Source organism: Tachypleus tridentatus, chromosome 4 (assembly GCF_004210375.1).
Source record: "Tachypleus tridentatus isolate NWPU-2018 chromosome 4, ASM421037v1, whole genome shotgun sequence".
Classification (NCBI taxonomy): domain Eukaryota; kingdom Metazoa; phylum Arthropoda; class Merostomata; order Xiphosura; family Limulidae; genus Tachypleus; species Tachypleus tridentatus.
The window spans coordinates 36432260-36441983 of NC_134828.1; positions in this window are offsets into that span (position 1 = coordinate 36432260).

Consider the following 9724-nt stretch of genomic DNA (forward strand, 5'->3'; position numbering starts at 1 on the left):
ATATATATATATATATTGCACAGAGCAACTGAAATATAATGGGATTAATAGTACATTATTAATGTTAATGCAAAATTATTGTTATGAAATATTTACAACCATTCTCATATTTAATTTCTGTGAATATCTGACATCTTATTATCTGTATTTGGTTCAAAATTCAAATAATTTCTCATTTACCTTACGTTTCCGATTAATATTTAGTGGAATTGAGTTCACATTTTTAGAGTTAAAAACATTTCACTTTAATGTAATGTATACTATGTCAAACTGCGTAACCAATATCATATCGATGTTGTGTGCTTAAAATACGTGTTGTTTAGAGCCTGAGGCATCCACAACTACAGAAAAATATGGGTTCAGAGAATCCTTGATGATCAGAGTCATTTGAATACATGTAATTCTTCTTCCAAAAGAGACCTATACATGTTCGATACTATTGAGGTCTGATAAGTCTGTACCCTAGTTAAACTGATCAATCACCTCTTCTTCAATGTTATTAAGACAATTATCATCCATTCAGCTGAAGCCAGAACCAAACATTACAATATATAATAGTGTAAAAGGTAATTCCATTGTTATTATGTATAGCCTTAATGACATTTGGAAAACATTAAGGTCGGAGTGTCCATTCGTGATTTTTCATTTCCACACATACTTCCACTACTGATATTAAAGTGAGTTATTTTGTGTCTTACTATAACTATAATATACCTTTTGTTGTTAACATTGCCAAGCGTCTTGTGTTTGTTAACCGTGTGTTCACTGAAATGAAGTTCTCTTGTAACTACGAACATCTGATTCTGTTTTTAACAGTTATCACTTAATTGCGGCGAATTGTTAGATAACGGTAATCTACTTAAAATGTGGATTTAATATCCAGTTCTCATCTTTTGGACTTTACTAAGATTATTGAATATTTTAAAGTACTATAAACTGTGTGATTTACTACAGTGTTACAACTATGATAAGACAGTTTGAAAACTCTTCCTCTTTATAGTCATTTGTAGTTCAGTTTAATTAACTTTTCATGCTTAATTTATATAACAATAAAATGAGGAGAACAACTGATATTCATTTATAACAGTAGTTTTATCTTGTTTCAGCAAGTTAGTATTTGTGAACGTACAAAACATAAATGTAAAACATTATTTAAAGCTATTGTTTGCTGTATATTACCTTCCTCACAATTTGGGACAATGCTTGAGATATATTTCATAATTTCCAGAAAACGTTTATCGGATATCTGAAACCAATTTCATAATTTACAATTTTCACATAAACATTTATTTGGTTTTATTCATATTATAGTAAAATGATTGCTACATAAAGAATAAATTATATATTTTTAAAATGTTTATTAACTGATTGTTGTTGTTAAAACTTTCCTTTCGATTGATGAGTGTCGCCTCACTGATTATGATTTACATCTTTAGGCAGAAACTCCAGCTTCAAAACAAATAAAAGATGATGAATGTATCCAGAGGAAGGTGTCAAGCAACATCAGGCCTTCATCTACTAGGCTTGTCTACAATGCTGATAAAGTTATCACTGTAACACTTGGCAATAAACCAGAACATCACCAGAGACATGTTTTTATTGCTATTGAAAATACTGAAAACCGAAACAAATTTATTATTGGTAAAGCTCCGAAACCAACACCCATGGGTCAATTAAAACGTTGCCAAAACATAATCTTATTTTACAGGAAACTAAAAAGAATAATCAAATTAAACATCCCTCACAAGTTGTTTTTACAGGAGCTACGAAACTGAAACCAAAACCCGAAAATTAAATAATCCATGAGCTGCACTCAAGCACACCATATTAAAAAGAATTACTTTACCTTATCTCATAAGTTACTATTTTTTTACATTTTACTCACTGATATAAATAATAAATAAAACACACTCATGAAAAACAAAGAATATAATATTCACCTGGGTCTTCTCTATTTTGGCTGTCAACTGTCATGAAACCTCAGCTCACTTTTCTATTTACTGAAGGTACTGATACAATCAATAATGTTTTTATGTAATTAAATAATACAACTAAGAACAGAGAACTGTCTTATAAATGTGATAATATTCTTTAAGAAATTAAGCTAAGCTCTCCTGTGTAATTAGTAATTCTCATTAGAAGAAATTTGAAACCAAATGATGAAATACAAAGCTGCGTAAAGAAAACAACAAACCAGATCGCTTGATAGATTGAAGCTTTAGTTTTGTATTGGGTATAAATGATATAGTGTAAAGCAATAAAGATAACTATTAGCATTTGTAAAAAATGGAATTGCAGGAGGTTGGTCTGATTATCTAGTGAATGGTTTGTTGACGAATAACAAATAGATCACTGTGTTAAGTTTTGTGTTAATTGAGCAAGAAACGTAGAGACGTAAAAGAAACAGACAAATACTGACATTTATTTATATAGATTCAATGATAGTGAACATTTTAAAAATTCAACTAAAACCCAGTAAACTGTGGCTGAAAGCTCAATTGTAGAAAACAATAGGTCGTAATGAAACTCCTTTATAAATATAAGGTAATCCATAGAACATTGTGGCTGATATCTATTGGTATAATATTCAAATTGTTTTTATAATTAAGAATGTCATCTTTTTTACTTTCAATGAATATCTTGGCAGTTTTTCATCACTTTTATTAACAGGGTTACTATACAGTTCCTCTGCCTTTACTTTTAACGAAAGTTAAATGTTTATAGGAATAAGATAGCTCACACACTTGTCTTGTTTGATATATTTGAATAAATAGTATATTTCTTTGTATGCTAAAAACTGCTTAATTTATCATGACTCACAACTCATGTTCGTACATTAATTTACTTGAAAACTAAGTCGATCACAGATATAAAACATTAAATGTGCAATCGTAACATCTTTTTTTAAAACTTCGATGTTCCAGAAGCAGACCTTTAATTGTAACTTAGAAACTGGGTAAAATTATCATCACCTTGTACAGATCCTGTTGAAACTGTAGAACAGAAAAAGGACATTTTATATTTGAACTTTTTTATGCCCTTCTTTCAGTCCGCAAACCCCACATAACTTTAAAAAATGCTGTCATGCAGTAATCTTAGGGTAACGTATTATAGACTTGAAGGATGTGACATTTGATGTAAATTAGAAAACAGATATAGTTTTATTCTCATATGATTATTATGAGTGTCTAAAACGTCCAATATATTCTGTATAACCCTTAAACAGTGGGAATGTTGTACGTAACAGCATCAGTTGATGATGGCTGCTGTTTAAGAGATAAATTTGTAACAATCATAGATTGTTGTTCAATGTCAAACATATTCAGAACCATATACTTCACTGATAAAAAGTTTAAGTTTCTCGATTTAATACATTGATATGCGTAGTTTTCCAGACCAATATTGACCCACGATGAGATGTAATCTCCATCAAGTTCATCTGTAAAATCTACGAGAAACTATCCTAGAGGTGGATCGTTAGTTCCACCTGACATATGAACGATACTACACCACACAATACAGACAGATCTAACTTTCCAATATGTTGCGCAATTTCAGTCAAGTGTGAGAAGTGGTGAGTCAGCTGTAAAGATGTTAGTCACTCTGAGGAAAATATTCATGTTTGCGCTTCCAGTGGGAAGAAATAACTCCATCATTGATAAGGGTAACATCAGTAATAATCTTGGCTGGATCACGCATTAATGTACAATATTTTTTAACAAATGCTACAACATCAACTGGGTGGTATCCATGACAGTAACACTCACTAAACTTTTAGACATTGCTTTGTTCCGTACAGAATAAGCTACCCTTTAATTAAGAAGTTGTTTTTCTAAACCACTCACGGTATATCTATTGTTAATCCCTTTTGATTCCCCAATAAAATCAAGCCACCGTATACTGACTGACCTTATGTGTCATATCCACGGTTGAGGATCAGAGCGATTTGTAATGAAGGACTAGAGTTACTCGTTTATATAACCGTACACGTGAAACAATGCTGGTGTACATAAGAGGGAATTATCATACGTTGAAAAACATCTTGTCCTTGAATTAGATAAAGTACTATCGGAATGTGTTGTCATCAGAACGATATATGTGAATAAAAAGAAAGAAAAAATTTAGTTATCGGTTGGTTATGTACATATGTTTTAAACCTGTATAAAAATTCAGTGATAAAATATCTTAAAATTTGAGGTTCAATATCAAAATATTTTCTGTACATCTGTTTCTAGAAAGCAAGGATGTAACTTTCCTCCTGTTACTATCGATGCCATTCCAGGAATTTCTTGGCTGACATGGTGCCTTATGAATAAAGTCTGATGTTTGGTATGAGTCTCTGGCAGTTATCTATGGTTCTTCTGTGTAACAAATATGGGGAATATTCCTTCTATAATTTTAGTAGGCCAAAGGTTTTTGAGAACACAGCTAAAGCTACAGAAATAAAACTGAGGTTGTTAATGATCCCAACTTGAGGTATTTTATCTCCACTGAATAAGATATTTGGCTTCGCGTAGTTTTGTGCTTAACGTCAAACAAACAAGCTTTATATCCTTCAAACTGTTTTTCCTTGCCGTCAAATTCATGGACCACTCAGTAATAAATATCATATTTTACTTTTTTTTGTATTAACATATAATTAGCTATTTTTGTTTTTAATATTAGTTCTATTTGAACATATTATTAGCGATACTACAGATGTTCAAAATTTGAAACAACTCAAGATTCACCCTGATAGTCTTTTTCCCCGCATAGCTTGAACGTTCAATGTGTTGACTGGACTCTTTCTCCTGTTCAGTGTCGACTGGACTCTTTCTCCTGTTCAATGTATCGACTGGACTCTTTCTCCTGCTCAATGTGTCGACTGGACTCTTTCTTCTGTTCAGTGTCGACTGGACTCTTTCTCGTATCCAATGTGTCGACTGGACTCTTTCTCCTGTTCAATGTGTCGACTGGACTCTTTCTGCTGGAGACATTTTATCGTAATTTTAATTTCGTTGTCATAGTTTTCAGGGTGAAGCTTCAGTGGTGCTTGGTTTTCGTCATTAAGAGTTACGTATTATGCACGAGAATTTGTCATTTTCTCTATAAGAGGAACGAATACTGTGACACCAAAGAGTGACTGATAGATGAAGAAAGAATACGCCGGAGAATTTTTTTTTTAAATCTTAATACAACGCCTCATTGAAATAAGCATTGCAATATGAAATACGTGGTCCCGATATTATTAACTGGTCTTAATATGCACTGCTTAACTGATGGCAGAGGAAATGAAAGTATTCAACTAAGCCTATTTCCGTTAAACCATTAAAGCAACTGAATAGAAAATTTGATAAAAAATCACGTTTATCTTACTTTCCTGTATCTGTCTTTCTATCTTTGTTAACTCGGCGCATAGCGCCCCAGTCTCAAATTCTGACGGCCCTAAGTTCGAACCTTACCGGAAGCACATTTTCTTTTTGCCCTTCCTCTCACAAGTGTCTTAACAGTAAATCTGCAAGGAAACGACGCTAAAAATCGGGTTTAAATACCTCTGGATGGCAAGTAGACCGTCTTGAAAGTTTGCACCCAGTCGACTTGAGCTCAAACATCTTCAGATATTTTTTCATTCAACCATTGCATCTGCTACTTGTCTATTTATTTCTGGTTGTGTACACAATATAAAACTTTCCATTTACCAACTCTCTATTGTCAGTTTTTCATCAGTTTCTATTTAAAATGCTCGCCAGTTCCTGAGTTAAGATACATAGTATTATTCCAATAAATTCTGCTCTTTTCATTTACATATGTTAGCCTACTAATCAATGATGGAACAACTTTAAAACCCGTTAAATGTATTAAACAATAACAGCGACGTGTAACATTCCAAAAAATATGATGGATTCAAAATTTCACTTGTTAGAATTGATAAATAATGTGAAGGAGAACTAACGTTCTGGGGATTACGTTGGATCCACAATTTCATTTTTGAGGATTCTATAAAGTGTTAAAGAAATCTTAGATCGTAACAAATATGTATGGAATATTAGAGTTCTCTTGTTCAAATGTATATTTTGGATCAATATATACTTGTAGATAATTTTCTAGACTCGTGTTAAAGTGAGAGTTCACATGTACGACTTACATATGACTACATTAAACCGCTCACATGAAGTTTGAAAATTACTTGTTAATTTAACAACAGCAGAGGTTGTTTTTAAACAATTTACACAAACCATGATATTAGACAGATCTTTAAACAATTACACAAATTATGATGTGATACATATCTCTAAACAATTACACAAACCATGATTTGAGACAGATCTTTAAACAATTACACAAACTATGATGTGATACATATTTCTAAACAATTACACAAACCATGATTTGAGACAGATCTTCAAACAGGTACATAAATCTTGCTCTGATGTACCACACCTGAACAAGAAAATATACTTATTGTGTAGCTCAATTGAAACAGAGTTTAATATATTTTAATATATCGGTAATTATTTTCCATAGACCAAGATCTCGTTATATCCAAAATATCTGACTCATGCATCGTGTTATATAAGTGACTTCGTGTAAATCAACGAACATAACATATTTCCGGATAAAATTATCTCAAATTCATGGGCCACTTACTAATAAATTTCATATCTTCCTTTATTTGTATCAAAATATTATTTTGATACAAAAAACCCCACTGATTTCTCCAAGCCCCTTCCCTTGGCCGTGTTTCGCTAGATAGTAGATAGGGACAGTGGGAATCTCGTTAATCCATTCATGCGCGTCACTAATTAGATGAGATATTGTTACATATGTGTAACATCTCTAAACTGAAAAAAATACCAATGATTTGGTTCTATAAACATAAAATTTACAGCCTTCATACTTAATTTTCCACGCCAATAATTATCTGAAAAACGTTGTTTTATTGGTTTCTTCAAGATTTTGAAATAATATCTGTTTTGATAAAATCTGAGATGATTGGGTTTGAGTTTTATCTATAATTTGTAACTGTTATAACAGCCTACCGATTTGAAAACTCAGCTGAAATCTACAGATATTGACCTTTTGTAGAAATGTTAGAGTAATATACAACATAATAGGTGGAGCAATGATGATCGTTTAATTATGCAAATCCTTTATCATAATTCGAGCAATTCAAACTTAAGCCAAGTTAACCTTTCAACGTACTTTTGATCGTGCCTATGAGAAGAACAAATAACAGAAAAACGGCCAGTCTGACCTTCATTAGAACGAGAACACTTGACCCTTGATATATACCCTAAAAATGTGTATTATAAAATATTCAGCAAACATGTAAGGAGAATTTAATTACATGAAAATACTTTTCTCTTCTTCATCCTACAAAATCACATAACTTGTTTTTGTCTCTTTCTTTAACTAGTAAGTTTCCTTATATGTTAATAGTTGAGGGTGAATGTAGTGAAATCTAAACTGTAAACTAGCTTGTCTCTCTGGCTTCCCATTTCACTAGAACTAGTGAACAGTGAGTTTAATTCCTACACAAAAATAACAAATATATATATTAATTCAAGCTTTATAAAATATTAAAATATTAATAAAGGGTAAATTTGCTTACAAAGTCAAAATCACTTTTTGTATCCCATTGCAGAAGTAGGTAATGTTTGTTACATAACCTTCCTAAACATTGCAAAATCAATTGACCAATATGTGTAACATGCTGACTTTATATACATAGACTTGACCTTCAATCTCTAGTTATATATTTATATAATAAAACCTGAGAACATTACATGTATGAATAGATACTTTCATATACGGACGTTTATACACAGGTTAATATAACTGTCCTAAATTACTCGGATCAGTGATGCGACTAAGGGCTAATAACGTTATAAATCGGCTTTCGATACTTTTGGTGAGAAGATTACAGATATCTTTTTATGTAGTTTTCTGCTCAGCAACACAACAGTTTAATACATTACGGCAAGTGATACATTTTAAAGATTATATACGAAGATTAAACTTTAATATTTGAGATAACCTCATGAGATTTAGTGGAGTATTTTGTTGGTTTGCAGTTAAACACAAGAATACAGAATGCTGTGTTGATTAACCTAAGTGTTACAAGTCCGAAAACATGCTGCTGAGTTGCTGGGTGGCTTATTAGAGTTAAAGAAACAGTGAAAGGAAATCAAGTAAAAAATAAAATAAAAAATAGAAAAACGAGACAGAAAATTAAAATATTATATAAAAAAGTAAAATAGAAATAGTAAATTATATTAATGAGCAAGAAAAGCCAAATATCAGGAAGAAAATAGTGTTTTAAAATGTAACATGTTTTATACCAATATTGTTTTAAAAGTGTAATTGTAATCATTCTTTGCCAGCTTTCGGGATGCGAACACGACAGAAAGTATTTATTCACTATCTTATTGTTCACAATAATTGATAACATATTAACTATCGATAATAAGTTGTTAAGCACAGTTGAATATAAAATACGCTATGCATCTCATCCTGAATATTAAATTCGTAAATTAAACAGTTCCAAACATAAGGTTGAATGTAAAATAACAAATATCCATGCATAACAACGTTTACAAACAACTGAAACCATATGTTTGAGAATTAGTTATATACATGTATATACATTAGAAAAATACGAATGTCAAATAAATTACTTTTTTGAGATAAATCACATCAACAAACTTGGTATGCAATGTGGAACACTGATTTAGGCACAATTACCGACATTATTCAAATACTTAAACTATTTTATGTTACTTTATTTACGATTGAAGACGACTTAATCCCCTTTCGTTAGCGTTGTATACAAATCACGGTTATAGGAGGCCTAACTACATTTATTTGATTAGCCAGCACAATTTCTGCTGATGAGCCTTCAACTGGCGAAACTGCAACCAACAGCAGTGGGTACAGGCAATCAAGTGAAGTATTATGTCTCAACGTTGTAGGTTCTTTCAATTTTACCTTTCGTAGAAGCATCGATATGTATATAGTATAATGGATTTATCGCTGTACATTTATCTTAATACCTACGTTTGTTTCTGTATAGTTTTCTTTTTTCCATGTGACGTATATCGTTGATTACCAATTGTGCAAGTCCCGCTTGTTGACATTTGTAACGAATTTTTGAAAGTGAAAAGCAACTTTATTTATTTGACAAAAGCACGCGAGAACAATGCAAAATAACTAGAAACTTTCGTGATTCTTACACAAAGCGGAGAGACAGAAAACAGTCAGTGAGCTATAGGCTATTAATCGGAAACTGCAGAATTGGACCAGAAGTGTTTATTGATTTTGAACATCACCAATCGTTCAACTTCAGAGAATAACTTCGGACGTTAATATTCTTACTGTGATATCTTCACCGATAAAGTTAACTGGTCAGGGCGTTAGAGCAAACGAGGTGTAACAATAGGAACTTAGAATTAATTTGTTCGACGTGGAGTTGGATCATCCATCACATATTTAGTTCTAGACTGGATATCAAACTCAATATTGCCTGTAAGTTTGTAAAATTGTTGTACACAAACCATCATTTGTAATAACAATTAGTAATGCCCGTTATTATGAATAAAATTGTTGTTATGCTGTTGTATTAAAATCTATGTAAACAAAAGAGAAATTGTGTGCTTCCAGGGGCAAGCCAGAAATGGCCATTAGGGGATATTTTTAGTGCTTGAAGCGCCGCAGGCGCGAAGTCATGTTAACTTAAACTTATCAG